This window comes from Chenopodium album, chromosome 24 (genome assembly GCF_948465745.1).
Source record: "Chenopodium album chromosome 24, dcCheAlbu1.1, whole genome shotgun sequence".
Lineage (NCBI taxonomy): Eukaryota > Viridiplantae > Streptophyta > Magnoliopsida > Caryophyllales > Amaranthaceae > Chenopodium > Chenopodium album.
This window is the reverse complement of record NC_137857.1, coordinates 27,219,417-27,229,820: the sequence shown is the minus strand read 5'-3', so window position 1 is coordinate 27,229,820 and position 10,404 is coordinate 27,219,417.

Here is a 10,404-nt window from a genome sequence, read left to right as displayed (position 1 = left end):
TAAAAAGTATCTCATAATATACCATGTTCTTTATATTTCAGTGATATGTTCTTTTATAAATTCATCATGTACTTTATAATTATTTGTTATGTTCTTTCCACTTTAAACTGGGTGTACCATGCTCATGGTACACCTGGGTGTACAAACCACCTGGGTTTTAGGGTTGTGTGAATGGCCTAAGGTGGTTGGAAATCAAGGATGGGTGGGTTTTGAAGGTGGGTTTCGGAGGTTGTGTGGGTAGCCTGGGGCTGCCAGAAACCGAAGGTGGGTGGTTTTGTTTTGGGTTTTGAAAGTGGTTTTCCAGGGGGTTTTCTAGGTTATGTTGTTGGCTTGGGGTTGCCAAAAATCAATGGTGGGTAGTGGAAGTGGTTATGATCGGAGGGGTAGTGGCTAGCTAGCTACCTACAATATATGTAGAACAATAACACCAAGATGCCCGACAATATAAATGTTTACATGACAAATGACAATAGCTGATCTCTATTATCATAAGACAAATAGAAGTTAAATATGACAATAACGTATTGAAATATGACAATTTATATGTTTACATGACAATAAAATTTAATTATGCCTACCCTTTCCCTATGTCCTAAACCTTATACCCAATAGTCTGTGTCATCAATCCAAACCTCCCAAAATAGACAACGATCCAATAGTCCATGTCGTCAATCTAAACGTCCCGGAATACCCCAATCACAAACAACCAATTAATATGATAAAGGAACCACTATGTCATCAATCCAAACCTTCCAAAATGAACCAATCACAGTCATTCCGCGACATAAAGAACCAATTACCTTTATTTTTGATAAGCTAGATGGATTCAACTATTCAGCTGATAGAGCCCAAAATACTAAGTATTGGGACAACTCAGGAAATTAAGAGACATGGCAGGATTATGATACAACTAATTATTGAGAAAATGCATAATCAAATATTTTTAAAAAGTTTTCTAACAATAATAATTTACAACTAAATAAATGTAACGACAGTAAACTAATATGACAATGGCAGTAATTTACATTCAATTAACAACAATTATACTAGAATTTCTAACAACTTTTGAAGTGAATTGTTACATGGACTTTTCTTTTAATTAATATTCAAATAGGATTGTTAAATGGTTTGTTACTCAATTAGGATTGGTAATTGGATTTGACTTTGTTATCCTAATGGAATGCTTAGAATCAACTACATTTAACAAAGTCTAATAAGTTCAAGTCAACGCAATTCCTAACAAGTTCAGTTCAGTTCAGTTCAATTGAGTTCAACTCAAATTAAATCCTAATGAATTGTTTATGGAATTGTTTATGAGAGAAGGAAATTAGGAAACTATAACTAAACTAAAAGCTGATTGGACCTAAGCTGAATTAGACTTAAGCTGAAGAGAAGAGCCCCTTAATCCTAATTAAATCCTTTAAAGAAGCCTTTAATCCTAATTGAATCCTTTGAAGGCCCCTTTATCCAAATTGAATCCTTTGAAATTCAAATGTGGATTAACAATCCTTAACAATCCTGATTATAGTTTAACACTATTAACAATGTAATTGAAACTCAAATTGAATCCTTTGAAATTCAATTCAAAACTATAACATTCCTCATTATAGTCAAACAATGTATTTAAAAGTTAAATCTTATATACAATCCTTATTGGAATTGAACTCAATTACTAATTGAAGGCGTCGTTCGAAGTGCGCCTACGTAAAAGCATGTTGTGAATATGCTTGGCACTCATAGGAAGTGGAAATTGACATACGATTAGAGACAACGATTAGGGACAAAGCAAAGTAGGGAGCCGCCAACAAGTTTGTAAGGAACTTGTATACCGTTCACGGATCATTATAAGGCAACCACGAAAAGGGACAACGATAGGCAACAACGATTGACCCGTGAAGGTTACACCCCATTCATAATCAATGACATTACTAACTCCATATGGTTCGGAACCACGAAAGGAGGATCGGGGATGATGGTACGAAGTGAGTCATGGAGTCACATTCGCCCGTATTGGCCTCTACTCGATTCTTGTTGTGAAAAGTATTCATGTGATCTCAGGGGCATACAAAAAAATTATTCAATTTGCTCCAAACTATAATTAAGCTAAATTGGTTGAATATTAATGCACACATTATTCTAAATTTAGTGGTCACTTGATTAAATAACAAGATTAAAGGAACCTAAACCGGTTGTCCAAATTATCTTTTTAGTCGTGATTTTTAATTACTTATTCCCTTTAACATGCAATATGGTGATCATAATAACAATAGAATAAACATTAATATTGAAAGCAATTTAACAATAAATCCAACAATAAAAAATCGTTAGAAAAATAATAGAAATAAAAGAAGCATAATTCCTTACTTTGATTTTGTTTGCTTGCAACTATAAAAACAATAAACGCGTTAGTAACTTTAAGGAAAATTAATAAAACAATGATTAGAATGAAATTAAATAGAGTTGATTTGGGGCCAAACCCTCAAACAATTCTACCTTTCACGCCGTGGTTTAAGGATAGAAGCTCGGGTAAAGTACGGACTCCTAGAAGTACATAAGGAAGGTATTTTGAGAGAAAAGGGTAGGCTAGTGTTTAGGCTAGAGCATAGAAGAGAGAATGAGAGAGTTCATTGATGCCCCGTACATCAGAAATAAGGGGGTATTTATAGAAAAAATGTGCTGAGGGAACACACGGAATCCTAAAAATATAAAAACCCTAAAAAATTGCACCACGACATGGCAGAGGGCATCGTGTCATGGGGAATCCCACCGTCAGACGGGGTAAATTCCCGTGACACGGTGGACAGTTGTGTGACGCGGGAAGTATTTAGGGTACGGGGAATAAAACGCGTGAAGGGTTACGCGAAAAGGACTCAGAATTGCCCCATGTCACAGCAGAGGCATCGTGTCTCGGGGAAACCCACCGTGGCGCGGCATTGGTTCCCGTGACACGGTGGACAACTGCCGTGACGCGGGAGCCTGTAGTCCGTTTTTCCGTGTACATTCATTTTTACCCTAATTTCGTTCAGCATTTTTAAGTGCCGATTGATAATTTTGGGTCATTTCTTATTTATTATTATTAATTGGGCCAAAATAATAAAGGAAAATAAAATAAAAAGGTTTGGGCAAAAATAAAAAGAAGCTATGCTTTGACTAAACATCAAGATTGATCCATGGATTATTTTATGAACTGAATTTGATTGAACATGAATTTTAAGCACTCCCGAGATTAAAAACTGAACCCGGCCAATAATGGCGGTGAAAGGTTGTTTATCATCGGGTTTGGTTTTGGGGAGACATTTTTAGGTGTCTACACTAATCCTAATATAAAGTGAAATGCATTTAACAACCTTAAATGAGACTAAACTTATCCTAATTATAGTTAAAACTATTCTTTCATTAAAAATATGATAAATAAATGCCAACCACACTTTATGTTCTCAATGTCAATATCAGACATTAAGAAATAAAGGTACGACATTAACACCAAATTCAATGACAATACAATTCTACCCCGTTGCTAATACCCCAATACACAATACCCCCAAACCCTCTGTTAACCTTAAACCCTAAACCCTCTGTTAACCCTAAACCCCAAACCTCATTACATTATGACAGTGTGTATGTCAACATTACAAAATATATGTTAATATGACAATATAAAATAAATTAGATAACTATGTCTACAATATAACATATTGCAATATGACAGTGTATATGTCAACATGACAATACATGATAAATGTCATGTTATCATAAATGTTTTGTCATCATCAGACAAACCCTCTGTTAACCCTCTATCATGTTATCATAAATGTCATGTTATCAACCTCATTTGCATAATAACGGACCAATCGCTGTAACGGTCTTAGATTGCGCGTCAACGATGTATAAATATGGGGCATACAAATTCATACGTACAAAATACACACCAATACAAGATAGGGGCCCACCAATAGCATTTAATATTGATAAAATTGGTGTGCTAGTCTAGCACTTTGCTGGGCTAAGCGTCACCCTACTTGCTTAATAGTTTTTTTAAAAGTAGTTTTTTTTTTTTTTTTGAGAAAAACAGGAAGGGGGGAAGCTTTATTAAAACAAAACCAATTACAACAAATCAATCTCCGCGAAGGCCAACACACCTTGCGAGAAATTGTTCACAAAAGTCTCACTAACCCCACCATTAGGCACAATTCTAGTAACTATGTGAGCTACCCCATTTCCATTAGTTTTTAAAAGTAGTTAGTAAAACCCTAAGTTAGTAGTAGCTTAGAGCAAGATTAGCTCTAAGCCTCTAACTCTAAGTCTTAAAACTTGGCATGATATCAAGGAGAGATGCTGATAAAGTATATAAAATATTCTAACCAAGAATATTTTATATACTATATCAATAGCTTAAGCTTTTGGTTGAGTTGGTCCTTTAACAAATGCTACCCATAACCTAATTTATGTGGGGTAAACATAAACTCCCAATAAAAAAGGTGTCATGTCACTGCTAGCCAAAATAAAGAGGGGGAAAATTGGGGGCGGGGGAGGGGGGTGGGAAATATTTAGCTTTAGGCGCCTAAAGTCACTGTTGGGCAGGAGAAAAGGATTAGCGCCAAACTCCATTTAATGCTCATAATTCCAGCAACATCTATTTTATTGGAAAATTTGTCAAAAAAATCTTTTAAATGTTTCATTCAGCAAGAAAAAAACCTTTTAAAAGGATCTTTGTTAAAAAAAAAAAAAAAATCCACCATGATCACTTTTTTTTTGTTTAATGAAACCTCTCTTCTTTTTTCCGACATTGACTCGATTTTTCAGGCGTTGACCCTTTATTTTACCTATTTGCAGCCTATTGTTGGGTAATTAAACTTCGGGCAAGCCTCCCCAAATCACTCCAATGAAAAATTAGGATAAATCTCCCCCAAATCAAATCAATTAAAAAGTAAACTAGGGTTCTTAATCTATTTCTTCCACAATTGTAGTGCTTACTTCACCATTGTAGTACTCAATCTAGCGTTCTTCTCTCTTCTCTAATACTTCTCTTCTTGTGCGTTGTTTTCAGCTCTCCAATTGTTGTGTTGTTGTTGCTAATTTTGCAAGTACAATGGTGAAGAATTATTGCAGATGTGACTTTACATAGTGAAGAATTAAGTGAGTTCTTCGCCCCAATATTTTCACTACCTGTAGCAACATTAATGGCTTGCACCAAAGGACAGAGAGAGAGAAACCCAAATTGATGTGATTGCAGAGAAAAGCTATTTTAGGGTTTTTTGGAATCCCTTGGGATACTGGTCACGATCTGCCTAGCAACGAGACTCGGACACCTGCAAAAACATGAATCTCCGGTGATCGGAGATTCGCCTCCGACGATCAAGTTAGTGACCGGAAACAAAATAAATATAGAGAGAGAAAGTAGAGAGAAGTTAGAGCTTTAAGTGCTCTTTTTGAGGGTATGTCACAATCCACCCCTCCCATCATCAATGATTGGGGTATTTATAGGGGTCGGGATTTGTACCCCTAAGGGTAAGTGACCTAGAATTTAGGGCCCTTGATTGGCTGCGCAATTAGTGAAGGACATGTGTCCTTTAGGGGCGCCGTTTTGTGGCGTTCCTAGTATTTTGGGCCTCTTGATGTAAGGAAGCCTTTAAGACATATTTGATTTCAGGTGCTCTCTTGTTCATGGTACGTGTCATCTTCCTGTGGTGACATGTGTCGCCCTTTAATTGGGCCACGTGTCATCATGGGATTGGACCACGTACTTGAGGTATTTTTACCCTAAACATTTGCCCCTCAAAGGGGGTGGCTTGTCCCAACTGGGCCGCCTCTTCTGATTTTCACTCGTTTGAGTACCTTGGGTGCACTTGAAGTATTTCAGATTATTAGCAAGAGCCAGACAGGATCGTCTGTCTCCCTTATTGGGATGAGCGCCTCGTCCGAATGGCCTGATGCCTTTTAGGCTTTTAAAGAGTATCAGCCGGATCATCAGTTGGATAGGATTGGCCGAGTGGCCTCGAATTTGGGCTGGGTGCCTTAGTTGATTCGTCTGACATCTTCAGGGAATTTTAGCCTGATTGGTCGGACGAGATGGGCCGAATGGCCTTTGGTTGGCAACCAGCTGTTATCCATTTCTCTAGGAAATGATTCAATTTCCGAGATAACTTTTGAATTTGACGGGCACTTATGACGCCCATTAGAATTCCGTCATAAATGCTCGGTTGTCAACGCGAATTCCGTCTAAAAAGGAAAAACGGAGGAAAACCGTTCGATTTCTAGGTTTAATTCATTTCGAAAGATAACCGTTTCTCATTCCTTAGGCGGGAATGAATTTTTTTACCATTTTACCCCTCAAATTTTGCCTATAAATAGAAGACTTTAACTTCACTTCTTTTTTACTTTGCATTTTCTCTTTCTAGAGAGAAGTCAGAGCTTCTAGAGAGAGAAAACTACTTCTTCCCGGAACCTTCAAGAGCACTACCGCGTGTTCGAGTTTTCCGTTAAAGACTTTGAGTTTTTTGGCCATCCTTCATCCAAGATCTTCAAAATTTCTCCAACTTCCTACTCGTACAAAGGTAACTGAATACTCTCCTCTTCCTTCTTGATTTTTATTTTCTTTTTTCATTTCTTTTTTGAACACACTGGCTCAACACTCGACCTCATCCGTCTCTCCTCATGAGGACGTCTGTTTGCCTGGGACTGAGGAGTCTAGAGTGGATGGGGACGAGTCTTCGTCTTTGTGGAGTGGTTCCATTTCTAGTGCGTACCATCTCACCCCCACCTATCCTTTTTTGTCCTTACAGGCAAACATGGCGCGTACGAGGCAAACCTACGACAAATATGCTGCCCGTAATTTGGACGACATCTTGATTGAACCCTTAGCTTCTTATGATCCGAATAACACGGATCTGGAGAACACCAACACAAACACCACCATTAATACCTCGGCCACTGTGAGTAGTAGTGAATGCTCGGTGGTCGAGGTGACCACTTCTTTTGAGGAGCGCCAAAACCAGCGCGACACCTCTACTTCTAGGCGGAGTCCGAATACATTCCGTACTCTTTTCGCCAGCTCGGTCCTAGGACATGACGAGCTTCCAAATTCTTAACCTTCCCCTTCTTCTCGAGCAAGGGCGGCTCAATTTGTCTAAAATCAGCCACAGTCTTCTACTACAGCTGCTATTCAATTTGGCCTTAGTCGGCCATAGTCTTACACGGGCGCTGGCTCTTCTGTGGCCGCCGGACGTACTCTTGCTCACCCCTTTTCTCAAGCCCTAAGATCGGCAAGACCTAGGACCGGCATAATAATTTCCGAGCCTAGTGATTGCCCCCGCCCCGCTCCATTTGGAAATCGCAGTCCTAGGGTCAGTAAGGATGACAAGGGAAAGGCCCCTTAGTACTTGAAGAGCCAGTGATGGCCGAGCCAAGGCAGGGCTCGGTCAGAGGCAGCTCTGTCGAAGAAGATGAGCTTGACAGAGTTCTGTCCAGCGATTTTGGTGCAGTTAGGGAACCTGCACCTCAACCGGCCGAACAGGGAAATGAAAACCCTGACGCCGAGGCCAAGACTGAAGAAGAGAATGATTTCAGCAGCCCTTACAGCTTCATGATCGGGGACGTCGCGTTAGCATACCTCAACAATAGGTTCGGGGGATGGGAAGCATTCCTCATGCTGGGAAAAGGTTTTATAATAACTCCGCTTTGCTCTTCACCCATTCGTCAGGGAGCTGTTGGACGAATATCAGATAGCTTTGATCCAACTATCGCCGAACAGCTGGGTCAACATTTTCGGATACTTGGTGACCTGTCTTCGGATGGGCTTTTATTGCCCTTGATGTTTTGATGATAACACAAGTCAAATGAATGGGCTAATTCTTTGATAAGTCTTGTAGTTTGTTTATGTCAACTTGCAGGAATAATTCGAGGCAAAGGAACAAGAGCTAAAAGTTTAAGAGACTGGTGGCAATGTTCCTGTGTGGGAACTAAAGCTTCGGAGCGGAAGCTAAGGAAAGAAGACTCGGAGCAGAAACCTCTTAGAGAAAATAAAGTCTAAAATAATATTTTAGGTTTTATGTAAGTGTGAATAATTAGGAGTTGATGATAAGTGGAATGCGTTTTAAAAAGATAGAATTTCTTTGATTACTAAAAAATAGGGAATATGGTTATGAGAATTGTCTTTTTCTGATTTTATCCTTAACTAATATCTTTTGATTTCAGAAAAATATCTTTGAAAAACCGACTTTCTAAACTTGCGCAATTAAGTATTGAATCAGTCTTCACCACTTGCATACAAATTGCTTTAAGAGGTTCAACGTGCCCTGGTTTTTAGGACATGTTTGAAGCTCTGGAAGTGGTGGAAAGAAGTGGTGTTGATATGCAGCAGTAGTGGCGTAAGTGGTGGGAGTTGTGGCATTTTCATCAAGCAATGTTTTCCTATAAATATCGAAGTTATTCTTGGGATAACTTCACCTTGCTCAATCATATCTTTCTATCTTTCTTGTTTTCTAAAAAGAGTCAAGAGTCGCATTCTACTTATGTGTTAACTTTCTTAATTACTTTGGCTAGAGTTTTATTCATTTGAGTTGTAATTGGGAATTGGGAGTTTGAGTGAACTCTAAGAGAAGTCAGTAGAGAAAGAAAGAGAATAGAATAGAGAAGAGAAGAGTGGCAAGTAGTGGGACTTGCTGCTGGGAACTTCAAGTTCGTAGAGGAACTTGATGATTGATCCTTTAGCTTGTAATAGGTTGATTACCCTATTATAGTGAAGAATCTTTCCTAAAATCCCAAGTGGTCGTGGGTTTTCCTCTTGTTAGGGCCAAGAGGTACTGTTTTCCACGTAAAATCTCTCTATCTTACTTTAAAGTTCCTATAGCTCAGTTTCTTTAAATTCTGCAAAAAGTTAGCCTAATTTCCTTTAACTACAATTCACCCCCTCTTGTAGTATTCTTCTAAAGTAAGAATTGGTATTAGAGCCTAATCCTCTTGAAATCAGGATACCCTGAAGAGGAGAATCTTGGCACAAGATGAACACTCACGAGAAGCTTGAAGAAGGGTACTCTACTCAACGACCTCCTATGTTCAACGGGAAATTCTATACATACTGGAAGAACCAAATGGAGATCTTCATCAAAGCAGAAAATTATCAAATCGGGAGAGTCATCGAGGTAGGAGACTTCGAAGTAACCAAAACTAATGCTCAACACGAGGTAATTCCTAAACTAATGTCTGAATATGAGAAGGAAGACTTTGATAAAATGGAAGTCAATGCCATGGCTGTTAAACTGCTTCATTACGGACTTGGACCACATGAACACAATCGTGTTATGGGGTGCAAGAACGCTAAGGAAATTTGGGATCTACTTCAAGTTACCCATGAGGGAACTAACGAAGTGAAACGTTCTAAAATTGATCTGCTTATGTCTAAGTATGAACGTTTCAAGATGCAACCCAAAGTATCTACCCATGAAATGCTTACTAGATTCACTAACATTATTAATGAACTAGTTTCTCTTGGTAGAAAAATTCCTACTGATGAGCAGGTTAGAAAGGTGCTAAGAAGTCTACCTCAGGATGAGCGTTGGAGAGCTAAGGTAATTACTCTCCAGGAAACAAAGGACTTCACAACGTTCAACATTGAACATCTCGCTGGTTTCCTCACGATTTATGAGCTCCATCTAGGAACTAGTAACAGTGAAGGTAATAAGAACAGAGGGCTGGCATTAAAAGCTAACCAGGAGGAATCTGAAGTTGATGAAGAAGAGGCTGCAATGCTGGTCGGGCGATTCAAGCGGATGTTCAACAAGAACGATTGGAACTCCAGAAACTTTTAGAAGAAATCCTCCAACTCCAAACCAGACTATGGATGTCACAAATGTGGATCAACGGATCACTTCATCAGAGATTGTCCTCAATGGGACATTGAGAAAGGAAAAGGGTAGGTCAAGGAATAGGGAAAAGAAAAATACAAGACTCCTTTCTCAAAGACTGATGTTAAGAAAGCAATGATAGCTGCTTGGGGAGATTCTAAGAGTGAAGATGATGAAGATTAACCAGAAGAGGAAGTTATAAACCTCTGCTTGATGGTCAAATCAGATGACAGGTGTGTATACATCAAGGTTCTTGAAAAGGCGGTAAGTGAAAGTAACTTTGACAATACTCGACTTAGATCTTTATCCAAAGATGCTTTAATTGATTTAATTGTTGAAATGGAAGTCAATCTAAGTGATGAATGCATAGAATGAATGTCAAAAGGTTTTTCAAATCTGGAAGAATCATGATGAGTGTCATTTATGGCACTCATTTGATCTCTTTTAGGATGATTTATTCCATTTTGTAGCTCTTTTCCTTAGTTTTTCTTAGTTTTGTTCTTTATTTCATTAGTTTGTGCTTTTCATAGTTAGTTTCCTTGTTTTGTGCATTTCTTTATTT